The 13,355-nt window shown below is 41.3% G+C and overlaps 1 protein-coding gene across 2 annotated transcripts in view; it reads right to left on the reverse strand.

Annotated features, from left to right (window-relative positions):
* LOC129188392 (guanine nucleotide-binding protein subunit beta-4) overlaps nucleotides 1-11,495 on the reverse strand; it is a 28,488-nt gene extending 16,993 nt beyond the window's left edge. Inside the window, exons 1-2 of one of the 2 annotated variants that reach the window (XM_054788828.1) lie at nucleotides 11,452-11,495; nucleotides 11,013-11,096 (exon numbers count right to left, since the gene is read on the reverse strand). The gene's annotated coding sequence lies outside the window, so the exon portion shown is untranslated. Of the gene's footprint in view, nucleotides 1-6,509; nucleotides 6,725-11,012; nucleotides 11,097-11,451 lie in introns of those variants that run through there. The other variant, XM_054788827.1, reaches the window with a different exon arrangement.
* Nucleotides 11,496-13,355: the final 1,860 nt, after the last annotated feature.

Consider the following 13,355-nt stretch of genomic DNA (forward strand, 5'->3'; position numbering starts at 1 on the left):
ACGGGGGACAGAGCAGGACCAGAACCTGGTACAGGACCAGGGTCTACAAAGGCAGGCTGTGTATTGGAAGTGGTCTTTGTTTAGTACAATGGTTATCAACCTTTTTCCATTCAAGTACTCCAAGTTCAAAATAACAATTTATTTACACATAACACCATGAACTAGTTAGAATTTTCACATTTGGAACTACAGTAAATTGCGTGCGTGCACGTGCATGCGTATCATCAATGTAATATTACTGACACCTAGCGACCAGGGTAGAATACTATATGTGCATGGCTCAGATCAAGGGTACCCAAGTGTTACATTTTGGGTAAAATTTCAAACTGGTGGATAGACCTTGGTAATGTTATAAACACAAACTTCAAACATTGCAAAACACACACCCAACATACCAGAGCTCGAGACATCTTCCATTTCTCATAGCAACCCTCCGAAGTTCACTCTTTCACGTACATTACGCTAACACAAAATGGCAGACACGGTGAAACATTCCCCTGCTGAACACGTATTTGGCGAATAACCGGCGGAAGGACACAAGTTTTGTTTGGCCCAAGAAGGCACTTTTTATTTTCTAATTCAATATTTACTAGCAATACGCAATTTACGCTGTGAGCTCCAAGTGTACGTACCTGGCCTGACACGAAATTTAGGTGTGTTAGACTTTTGTTCAAATAATCGTATTTTACTCTTTTATACACAAAAAATCATTTTAGTTGCAGAGTTGAGTAATTATTCCATGAATATATACCATTGTAATTATCATGGGGTTTGTTTTTCCATGGAATTATGTTCTTCAAAATTTTCACTGGCAGGCGGACACGAAGGTTATGTACTTTTCACTAATGATTACACGACAGTTATTTTTTTTTTTTTACACTGAGAATATTTGAATAAAACACTTTAGAAACCATTTTCAGACATCATTCTTTAATTCTAAGTAGAAATCATGACAAAATTATCAGAGAAAATATTGTTAATTTCACAACAAAAGTAGACATGCTTTACATGGAACATTTCAATGTCCAAATATAGACACTTTTTTACAACATAGCCGTGCTAGCGCAAAATAAAAACATGAACAGGCTTAATTTACGGTTTGGTAAGCTTCCTCACTCTATAAACGTCAGAGTGATAGGGATAGTACACATTGTTAGAACAACAACTTCATATACTACTCAAGTGAAGTTGAAGACAGAAAGGGTACCCCTGATTTGAGCGATGCACATATATTATTTTGAATGCGTCTTCTGAATGACTCATTATTGTATTTTTGTTCATTTAGAAATTTTTATGCTTGAAAATGCTTCGTTTAGGCCAAGAATATGTACAATTTGCACATGTTTTGACTAATAATAGGCCGTAGTCAACCACAAAACAGAGATAATTTATTAATACATTTATTTTGAAAAACTGCGATAGAGTTGTTAGGAAAGAAATATTTTCCACTCCTTTGTAGACAAATACAGACACATGCTTACCTTCCACAGGCGTGGAACGGAATGGAAAACGTTCCATTCCTAACAGAGTGAAACCGCTAAAGTCAATGCGCAAAGTGGCAAGCGGTCCCTTTATATGCGGGGGGTGTCCAAATTTTTACAGCGAGGGCTGATGCAGTATATGCTGTATATACTGTATAGTATATACAGTATATATGCTGTATATACAGTAAATGCTGTACATACAGTATATGCTGTACATACACTATATGCTGTATGCTGTATATACTGTATAGTATATACAGTATATATGCTGTACATACAGTATATGCTGTACATACAGTATATGCTGTATGCTGTATATACTGTATAGTATATACAGTATATATGCTGTACATACAGTATATGCTGTATGCTGTATATACTGTATAGTATATACCATATATATATGCTGTATATACAGTATATGCTGTATGCTGTATATACTGTATAGTATATACCATATATATGCTGTATATACAGTATATGCTGTACATACAGTATATGCTGTATGCTGTATATACTGTATAGTACATACAGTATATATGCTGTATATACTGTATAGTATATGCTGTATATATTGTATGTGCTGTATGCAATCATTTACATTTATGCCAACACAACTCTGGGAAATCCATACAAACTCAAGGACTGGAAAGCCTGGAAATAATGCATGTCAAAAAGACAAAAGACACTCAACAGCCATCACTTGAGGGCTGCTTCTCTAAAAAAGTGGAGCAAACAAGGCGGGAGACGATGCATTTTTCTCACGTTTGGTGCTCAACAGGCTCGAGGCACATGTACAACAGTAGGAAACATCTTTAAAAAGCCTATTTTGCATAATAAGGGGACCTTAACTTTAACCTTTTGCATGCTACACTGCTCCACGCTCTGCCACTTCCTCCTTGCTGTCAAGTGTGTTTATACATGCAAATGAGCCAAGCAGAGCTCTTACCAAATGCACTTCTGCCACCTTGTGGCCGTTTTAAAACTGCTCTAAAAGTTTGGTTTGGTTTGGTTTAGTTTATTTGAACATGAAGGTTACAATGGAATACATCTCATTAATCATTTTTTTTCACAGTTCCACATGTCCAAAAGGAGTAGGAAGAAGCAAAGCTTATTTAATCCTACCCCCCATCTCTTCTACATCTAGTATAGTACATGTTGTTCACATCCTGCATTCCATGTCATGTTTTCTGTGATAGTCAGGATAATACATAATAGATAACGGTAAGACCCCCCCCCAAAAAATATAATAATAATAATAATAATAATAATAATAATAATAATAATAATAATAATAATAATTAAATATTTAAAATAAATATGAATAAAGAACAAAACTTTTTTTTAAAAAACAAAACAAAAAAAATAACAAACCTGACAGGATATCATTGTGATAATCAAACTCTTCTGCCTTGTATTTAGTATGTGATATCTATTTGTGTGCAGTTGCATCACCACCTCTTTTTGCCTCTCGCATAAAAAAACCTAAAAGATGTATAAATACATCTTTGGGATCGGGCGTTCCAGTTTTTAAAAACGTATAAATACGTCTTTGGTACTGAACGAGTTAATAAAATGCACTTTGGATATGACATCTTTGAAATAAAGTGGGTTGCGACTTGATGAGCACTGGAAAATGTGGGTCCCATGTTGAGACCAGGACTAACTTCATCAAAACTGAAGAAAAACAAGCCGTTTTTGGCCCAAGATGAGATCTCAACTGCTGCTACAATCCAAAGAAAATGGTCACAATTATTCCGCTCACCTTTCCCCCACCCCAGTTCTTCCAACAGCACCTTAAAAACTCCCATCACTAATCTAGCGGACAAATAGCATCCAGCTGGGACTCATGAAGGGCCAATACATCACCCGTCTTCTATACAGCTTGTCCTTATTAGGTCCCCGGGTGAGCTGGAGCCTATCCCAAATGACTGAGAGGCGGAGGTACACCCTGGACTGGTCGACAGCCAATCACAGGACATATAAACAATCATTCACATGGACACTGTGGACAGTTTAGAGCCTTCAATGAACCCAACGTGCTTCTGGATTCTGGGAAACATGACTTGCTTGCTCCCGTTCTTCAACTGCTCTCAATGCTACCAGTTAATCAGTGTTGATAACTGCACCATTTCACTGCTGTTTATTGACCTGATATGACACTGCTAATGTCTTTCACGTCCAATATTCTCTTACATATTCCAGCAACAGGTTAGCTGCAACTTTATCCACTGGAACGGGGATTTTCAAAGTGTGAGGCAAACGCAAATAAAGAAAAGAAGCAACTGATCAAACTTCTACGCCAATTTCAGTGATGTTTAAAGGAAAAGCACACTTTTATGGAATGTTGCCTGTCGTCCACAATCTTCATGTGAGACATGAACACACGTCTTTCTCCTTTCTGTGTGTTCAAAGCTATAAAACAGGTAAAACGAGGCAGTTAATGAATGCACGTAATGGGACACACCTATTCCGCCTATGAAAACACCTCCAAGAAGCTCCAACAAGGTTTGGTGGTTTTCTATCCATGCTGTGTTTCTATCATGCATGTAGTAACAGGTACATTCATCAGAACGTGGAATACTTGGAGTACTTTGGGAACTTCCTTCCTGGGTGCATTGATTTCACATAGCAACATAGAAAGGAACAGAAACACAGCAGCAGTGGCGGCAGCTCCAATACGTAGCGTTACCTTTGGCGAGCGGCCTGAGGCATTGTGAGCGAGTGTGTGGTGAAGCTAGTCGCTAGCCAGCTAATAGCTAGCCGGTGTGGTGTGGCGAGGTGTCACTATGCCAGTAACGTAGTTCTTGGACTTAAACAACATCAACCTCATGGTAGCTTGGTTCATACAGTATGCAGTTCACGTCATGGAAATGGAGCCTTGTTGGCGCTTCTTGGAGGTTTTCTTAGAAGGCTTTACAGGCGGAATAGGTGTGTCGCATTATGAGCATTCTTAGCTGCCTCCTTTTAGCTGTTTTTACAACTTTAGAATGCACAGAAAAGAGAAAGACGTGTGTTCTTATCTCACAAGTACTGTGGATGACGGGCAACATTAAAAAAAGTGCACTTTTCCTTTAAAGGCAGAATTAACAGATTTTTACTTCACACAGAAAACTGTGGTGAACAAACAATATGCACCAGAGGCTTTTGGGGGGAGTAAAAAACAATGCCATAGATAGATTACAGTCCTGTGGGGAAACACCATCTGTCCTACTATTGTTTGTTCATTTACATCAGTGACATCAGTGTAAATAAACACACTCCACATACGACATCAGCCATCAGCCTGATTTAAATAAATTGTGTAGTAATCTTTGAGCCAGGCGGTGGAAAAGCAAACAAGACGGATGATTTTTTCAGGGTATAAAAAGGTTATTGGTAATAAAAGTTCCTGGAAATGTTGATGGAAAATGGACTATAAAAGAGTCATTGGCAGGATACAATAGGGCCGCTTGGACTGTAGCCAGTTGTCAGATAGGAGTGGGCATATTTGACATCCAAATATTGAGACCAATGGTAGTATCCATATTGGATCTGATCAATATGTTTCAGTTCTCTTCTACTCTGTTTATTTGCACAGTTAACTGGTTTCTGTTGTGTTGTCATATTGTCCCACTGTTGACAGTTCTATTTTTAGATTGCTATATTCTTTTCCCTGGTGTTGTCTTGTAGGCGGCATGGGTTCGATTCCCAGCTAGGGCCTCAACACCCACATTTGAGTTGTCCAATCCCAAGCCCGTATTAATGGGATGGCTGCGTCAGGCATCTGGAGGAAAAACTAAGCCAAGTCAAATCATGTGATTTACATTTTGTATACATACGGTATATTGATATATGTTTACAAACAAGTCACCCTAGGTGAGAAGGATTTATTATTTGTAAAAATAAATCACTTGTTGGTTTTGTTTCGTTATTTAGCACTCCTGACTTTATTTTTGCTCTACTCTAAGACTTGTACGTGATAAACGGAACTACAGTCCTTCCATTATCGCTCCCTCGCCATGTTGCGGTTTTTCATAAATCAATGAATTAATAAATGAACACTATTTTGTGGTAGACTATGGTCTATTATTAGTCAAAACATATTGAAATACAGGTGATATGTCACGTTGTGGTCACTAGGCAGCATATAAAAACACAAAACATTGAGACGTTAGCTTACATGACATTACCTTATCACTGTATGAAGTCAGCCATGGCATGTCCCACATGATAGAGTGGGGGGAAAAAGTTCTCCTCCCATCTTGTGTGGAAGTGGTATTATTTTTTAAATCGAGGAAATAAATTCAAGGCTAACTGGTTAGCTTGCTAGCTACCAGCTGGCTTGAGTCATTGCAACATAAGAGTTGCGTAATGCATTGAAAGCAATGAATAATAAAAAAAAAAAACATATTTAAAAAGTCATACAGGTTTTCTATGCTCTAACTACAAAAATATTCAGTTTATAAACACTGAATCCTATATCGTGCTATAAACACGAGGCGACTGTTTATATATTTTGTTATATTGTTTACAAACAAAAACTCACCTCAAGGAATAAGGATTACTATTTGTAAGAATAATACCTTTTAATTTTGTTTTGTTATTTAGCACTAATAATTTTATTTTTGCTCTGATACTTGTATGCAATCAAAGGGAATGATTGTATTATTTTGTTGATATTGTGACATTGTCTTCCATTGTTGTACTGTTAAACCTGTGTTTTCTTTTGATAATAATCACGACGAACAAAATTACAAAATAATGCAACGACCTTGAAAATGTTAGTAAATGTAAAAAGTAAAAAACAAAAAAACAGTATCCGTGTCAGCTGTAGTTACTTGGTATCGGGTCGATACCAAAGCAATCCGTATCGCCCACCCCAACTGAAAAGCCTAACAAACACAAGGAGGTAGCTCTAACGTGTACATTAAGTTAGTGGGGGCTTTAACATGACATTTTTGCTCTGTGGCAACACCAAGGTGTCATGACCAAAGCAGGAAACTGCCACGAGCTCAACCGTGATACAAGACAGCACGTCCTTACCTGAAATAGGCTTTTTTTCCCCCCCCTCCTCAGTCTTGCGCTCCTTTTTACACCTCTCCGTTTTCATACGACAACCATGCTAAAACCTGTTAGAGGGTGAAAATGTTCTTATTAGGGCAATTTAGGAGGCTCTCCGGGATCCACAGCTAACGTCACTTCGGCCAGATTTGTCAAAAATGTCCCCAAGCAAGCTAATCACCACACCCATGAAAGTGGGAACATGGCAACAGCCGAAGCCGAGAGGGGGTACAATGTCGGGAAATGTATGCAGTTTTCTCTGTCCCAGCACAAATTAACACATCATTAACCACCAAAACCTATCGTTACAACTTTCATGTTCAAGTTTCTACATTACTGTTTCAATAATACCATTCCGGATAGCTAATAGGAATAAGTAAGAAATGGGAGTGCCCCCTTTTTGCAAATGGTACAGTCGGTCAGATCCCCCGTCTGTTAAGGGAACCGACTAGGATACAGGAAGCAAATCATAAACACAAAAAGCTTAAACAAATCTACTTTAAACACTGATTTGTTCAAATACCAGGAGGCTGCTTAAATAAGACTGAAAATGATTTTTAAACTATGTCAATCAATATATCAAATATGTGTTTCAATTCGCACACTTCCTGACTTACTGTATACTACTGTACATTATTTACACTGCGTACTTAGTTCCTAAAAGAGCGCACATTTCGACGCTGTCGTGGCGCACTTACCGGAAATGACGAAGGCAATTTGTTTACAAAATTTGTTTTAACAAAACAAAACAAAACAAAAAACATTTATAACAACAAATATGGCAACACTATCAAATAGATTTTCAGCTTGAAATCGTGCCCTTTTTAATTGCGAATTGCAAGTACTCGAGTTAGCCCCTCCACTTCTGCCACGTGGAGTCTTTCAGATTATTTTGCACAGGGCTTCTGCTATCATTAATTACTCATGTTCATCAAATGAAACCTTCTATTATGCTGTATTACTGCAATTAATATGACCGGAAAACGCGCTAACCAGGGCAGACGTTAATCGAGGCACCACTGTATAGAAAGATACAGTATACACTAATAATGTGGCTAGTAATTGATAAGAAATAGTGCCATTTTCTCTTTGGTGCCAGAATGACCCAATTTGTCAACGTTCAGATTAAACCCCCAAAACGGCGAGGTTTGCTATAAGCGCTCCACGCTGCAAAATGGCACATCACGGCTGGACTGCATCTGGCTCATCGGAACGGATCTCTTTCCATTAGGCCAGGATGAATTTTTAATGGGGCCAATGAAAGCGAGCAGCGGGGTAGGCTTTTCCGTATCGCTGCACGAGCTATAATCAATGGGGGGAAGATGAAAGTTGCCCGGCGCTTGGTTTCCTTTCACATGTGGCATGGGGGTCAGATTAAGTCTTAATTGAATTCACACACAGCAGTGGCTTAGGTGTGTCAAACTGATTTCCCTCCAAACACATCATTAGCGAGGCGCAGTCGTTTTGTTCTGATCGATCAGTTCATCGTTATTGCCAAGCCCCCAGGTATAACCCCTATCTCGAACACCATGTCCTAAATGATGTCTAAAGTTGCCAAACAAGGAAGAAATATGATGCAGTTTCTTTGTGAAGTAAGTGGAAAAAAAGCACTCAGAGTCAGTGACCAAAGACGCATCCTTGGCCAATCAGGTCCCTTTGTTCATTGCTTGGCAACCAAAAGGGGAGGGGGCAAATTGACAGTATAAAAATAGAACATCAGTAGCTCTGGGTTTGAAAAAAAAAACAAAAAAAGACTGACACACATGTCAGTTGGGCTTTAAATAGCCCGGACAGGTCATGTTGTACAGTCACACAGCTGTACTGGCGCCTACACGCTGCATGACACCATTTGCATCAACATGAAACCAAGCTTGCTAACGGCCACCATGCCACTCAATGCATGGTGTTGACTATGCAAAACGCCCTGGATGGTGTTTTGTATGAATGCAAACGACACTACAATGATTCAACGCACAAGCGCTTCCATCCTGGAGCTGCTCAAAATAATTCCAATGCGTGGGTGATTAAAAGATGCAATGATTTTTTTTTTCTTTCCTCATCTGTACTCCCCCACCCCCTGCCCCCCAACACGGCCAAATGACCAGCGTGCAATATTTCCACTGTATCAAAGGCAATTAAAAGGTGTAGCAACAGCAGGACCTTAAAAGGCTTTATCGGGCCCGTCTTATCCAGCAGACATCGCCCGGGGAGGATGGCCGTTGCCGGGGTAACCCTCACAAATGGCTTCTGACGTCAAGAAGGAAGGAGAAATACCAGGGAGAGCCGCAGCTTCCACGCCACGTGGATTATTGACCAATGGAAAAAGTCCCCAACAGCGTGAAGCGCTCAACTAACCACTTCCTTCTCACAAGAGGGGCGCTGGCTTTAATTACACGGCACCTTCTGTTCTGCTGTATTACCCCAATTTCTACGACTATGTGGATTATTTCCAGTTGTTCTGATTATTTTGCACAAGGTTGCCACTGTCGTGAATTACTTTCAAGCGGGGCAATCATATTAATTAAACGAAACCTTCTGTTCTGCATTTTGAGGATTATTTCTCGTCTTTCTGACTATTTTGTACAAGGTTGCTGTTGATTACGAGCGAGACGCCATTGATTACGAGCAAGAGGGGCGATCACATTAATTACATGACACATTCTATTTTGCTTTGTTCATGCAATCTCTATGACTCGCTGGATTATTTCCAGTGTTTTGTAGAGTCTGATTATTTTATACAAGGTTGCTGCTGTCAGTCATTTTTTGCAAGGAGGGTGGTCGTATTAATTAAATGACACCTTCTATTCTGCTCCATTACTGAAATTTATTTGACTTTATTTGACTGTGGATTATTTCCATTCTTTTGTGGCATCTTTCAGATTATTTTGCACAAGGTTGCCGCTGTCAATCCAATGGAAGAGGGGCAATTATATTAATTAAATGAAACCTTCTGTTCTGCTGTATTACACCAATTTATATGACTTTGTGGATTATTTCCAGTTTTTCTGATTATTTTGCACAAGGTTGCCGCTGTCATTAATTACTTGCAAGAGGGGCGATCGCATTAACTACATGACACCTTCTAGTCTGCTGTATAACAGCAATTTCGATGACTATGTGGATCATTTCCGTTCTTATGTGGAGTCTTTTGGATTATTTTGCACGAGGTTGCCACTAACATTAATTACTTGCAAGAGGGGCGATCGCATTAACTACATGACACCTTCTAGTCTGCTGTATAACAGCAATTTCGATGACTATGTGGATTATTTCCGTTCTTATGTGTTCTTATGTTTGCATGTTCTCCCCGTGTGCGCGTGGGTTTTCTCCGGGTACTCCGGCTTCCTCCCACCTTCCAAAAACATGCAGGTGAGGTTAATTGGTGACTCTAAATAGTCCATAGGTATGAATGTGAGTGTGAATGGTTGTTTGTCTATATGTGCCCTGCCATTGGCTGGCAACCAGTCCCGGGTGTACCCCGCCTGTCGCCCGAAGTCAGCTGGGATAGGCTCCAGCATGCCCCCGCGACCCTAATGAGGAGAAGCGGTATAGAAAATGGATGGATGGATGGAAGTTGCTGCTATCATTATTTACTTGCAAAAGGGGCGATCGCATGAATTACATGATGCCTTCCATTCTGCTGTGTTACTGTGATGTCTATGACTATGTGGATTATTTCCAGTCCACATTCTCGTGCAAGTTTGCAGGTGACATTAATGACTTGCAAGAAGGACAATCGTACGAATGAATTGCATGCCACCTTTTATTCTGCTCCACTTTCTCTGACTTCGTGGATTATTTCCAGTCTAACGTGGTGTCGTTGTCATTTATTTGCCACAAGGTGGTCGGACGAGGTTCCACAATTTGAAATGCTTGTTATGTTAAAATTCAACCGCAAGTGAGCCGAGGTTTGTCCTCCTCAATGACTGCGTTTTGAGTTCCGGCATCTTGTCTAATCTTCGCTCTGTTCTCACCATTTCTGTGACAATATCTCTTCTGATGTGTTGGAACTACAAGCGATGATCATTTTCATGGTGATATGTGGTTACGACAGAATCCAGCAAAATCTGCTCAGCAAATCTGTCTGCTTCACGTCAAACACGGATGGTTTCTGTAGTGCACAGTGGCGTGAGGAGCATGGGGGAATTCCTGAGACTTCTGCAATCAGAGTTGCAGCAAACAACATAAAACATGAACCGACGTGTCCTTCCTTTTCCAGAAAATGAAATGAATCACACAGTAAAGGTACAGGAAGATCCTTGCCACACGTAACAGTTCATTGAGTAGCAGGTTGCTGCTATGAATACTCTCAGTGCCAGGCTGCGATTCTTGCATCCTACCTAAATCGCTTCAGTTTCACCCTTCAAATGCAGTAATTACCTCAGTGCTTCATCCTGTGCAATCCTTCTAGCCTTTACAAGTAAACACAGTAACCCACCACAGCAATACATTTACAGGAAATAAAAGAATTCTAAGCTTTCATACCGTTTTGCAGCACCGGAAGCGTACGTCCCAAACGGCGTGGATTCTGACTTGGAGAGTGCGGTGGTTTCAGTTCTTCCTTTCGGGCTAGAAGGAGGAGTAAATGGAGAGAATGAGAGGCAGAGCAGGACTATGAAGCTGCTGAGTGGGAGATGGAGCATTAAAGGGACAGTGTTCCGCTTCCATAACAACAGTGGGACGTTATGTTGAAGTACAAGTTGTAGTATTACTATGGGGAGCTTACAGTACATTTGCACAGGATAGGTAAAAACATGAGCAGTCCCCAGTTTTTATTAAACTGACACAATGTTGGTAAGGTACAATATTAAAGGTTACATTCTGGCCTTAGATTCATATTTTTATATAAAAATAGGACTCAGTCGTCAAATGTATTTATAGGAGGAGTGTAAACAGAACACCATCACCATGGTTTGGTACGTACCTCGCTTTAAAGTCACGGTTCGGTTCATTTTGGATGAAGAGCCCTCCATCTTGGCAGGCTATTCCTCTCTATAGAAGGACGGCAGGGACCAGCACCTTCCAGCTTAGCAAGAACAATGAAGTCACACTTACGTTAAAGACATTACACGGGCTGTAGAAAGTCATGGTGTGTAATAAATGTTTCTGCTACGTTATATTATTGGCGGCGCGCCGTGATCCGACTCAGATGGTAGGAACCAAGCTGAGGAGACGACGCTCGCGGCAGCCTCATCTTAGGGTTCCGCCCTGTATTTATCATTCAGCCATTTGTGCTTGAGAAAACGTCCACAAACGACTGGAATCACACGGAACACAGCACATTTACACGCAGCACGGCGGCAAAACAATTGTTGTCCCGAACCGCAATTACGTCCCTAAAAATGTCCATTGTTGACACACGACTCTTTCCTCCCCCTACAAATCACCCTGCTTGCTTTCCATGTACACTGCTCAAAAAAATTAAAGGAACACTTGGAAAACACATCAGATCTAAACTGGGGGAAAAATGATGTTGAATATGTTTCCTGATAATAAGTGGGTGATGTATTAGTAACAAAATGATGCCACATCATTCGATAGAAATGAAAATGATCACCCTATAGAGGGGGGAAATCAAAGACACCCCAAAAATGAAAGTGAAAAAATGATGCAGCACACTGGTCCATTTAGCTAAAATGTCATTGTAGCAACTCAAAATGATTCTCAGTAGTTTGTGTGGCCCCCACGTGCTTGTACGCATGCCTGACAACGTCGGGGCATGCTCCTAATGAGACTACGGATGGTGTCCTGGGGGATCTCCTCCCAGATCTGGACCAGGGCATCAATGAGCTCCTGGACAGTCTGAGGAGCAACCCGGCGGCGTCGGATGGACATAAACATAATGTCCCAGAGGTGTTCTATTGGGTTTAGGTCAGGTGAACGTGGGGGCCAGTCAATGGTATCAATTCCTTCATCCTCCAGGAACTACCTGCATACACTAACCACATGAGGTCGGGCATTGTCGTGGACCAGGAGGAACCCAGGTCCCGATGCATCAGCGTAGGTTCTGACAATGGGTCCAAGGATTTCATCCCGATACCTAATAGCAGTCAGGGTGCCGTTATCTAACCTGTAGAGGTCTGTGCGTCCTTCCAGGGATATGCCTCCCCAGACCATCACTGACCCACCACCAAACCGGTCATGCTGAATGATGTTGCAGGCAGCATAACGTTCTCCACGGCATCTCCAGACCCTTTCACGTCTGTCGCATGTGCTCAGGTTGAACTTGCTCTCATCAGGGAAGAGCACAGGGCACCAGTGGTGTAGTTGCCAATTCTGGTGGTCTATGGCAAATGCCAATGGAGCTCTACGGTGCTGGGCAGTGAGCACAGGGCCCACTACAGGACGTCGGGCCCTCAGGCCACCCTCATGGAGCCTGTTTCTGATTGTCTGGTCAGAAACATTCACACCAGTGGCCTGCTGGAGGTCATTTTGTAGGGCTCTGGCAGTGCTCATCCTGTTCCTCCTTGCACAAAGGAGCAGATACCGATCCTGCTGAGGATTGAAGGACCTTCTACGGCCCTGTCCAGCTCTCCTGGAGTAACTACCTGTCTCCTGGAATCTCCTCCATGCGTCCAGGTACCGCAGTGATGCCCTGGTCCAGATCTGGGAGGAGATCCCCCAGGACACCATCCGTAGTCTCATTAGGAGCATGCCCCGACGTTGTCAGGCATGCGTACAAGCACGTGGGGGCCACACAAACTACTGACAATCATTTTGAGTTGCTACAATGACATTTTAGCAAAATGGACCAGTGTGCTGCATCATTTTTTCACTTTCATTTTTGGGGTGTCTTTGATTTCCCCCCTCTATAGGGTGATCATTTTC

This window comes from Dunckerocampus dactyliophorus, chromosome 10 (genome assembly GCF_027744805.1).
Source record: "Dunckerocampus dactyliophorus isolate RoL2022-P2 chromosome 10, RoL_Ddac_1.1, whole genome shotgun sequence".
Lineage (NCBI taxonomy): Eukaryota > Metazoa > Chordata > Actinopteri > Syngnathiformes > Syngnathidae > Dunckerocampus > Dunckerocampus dactyliophorus.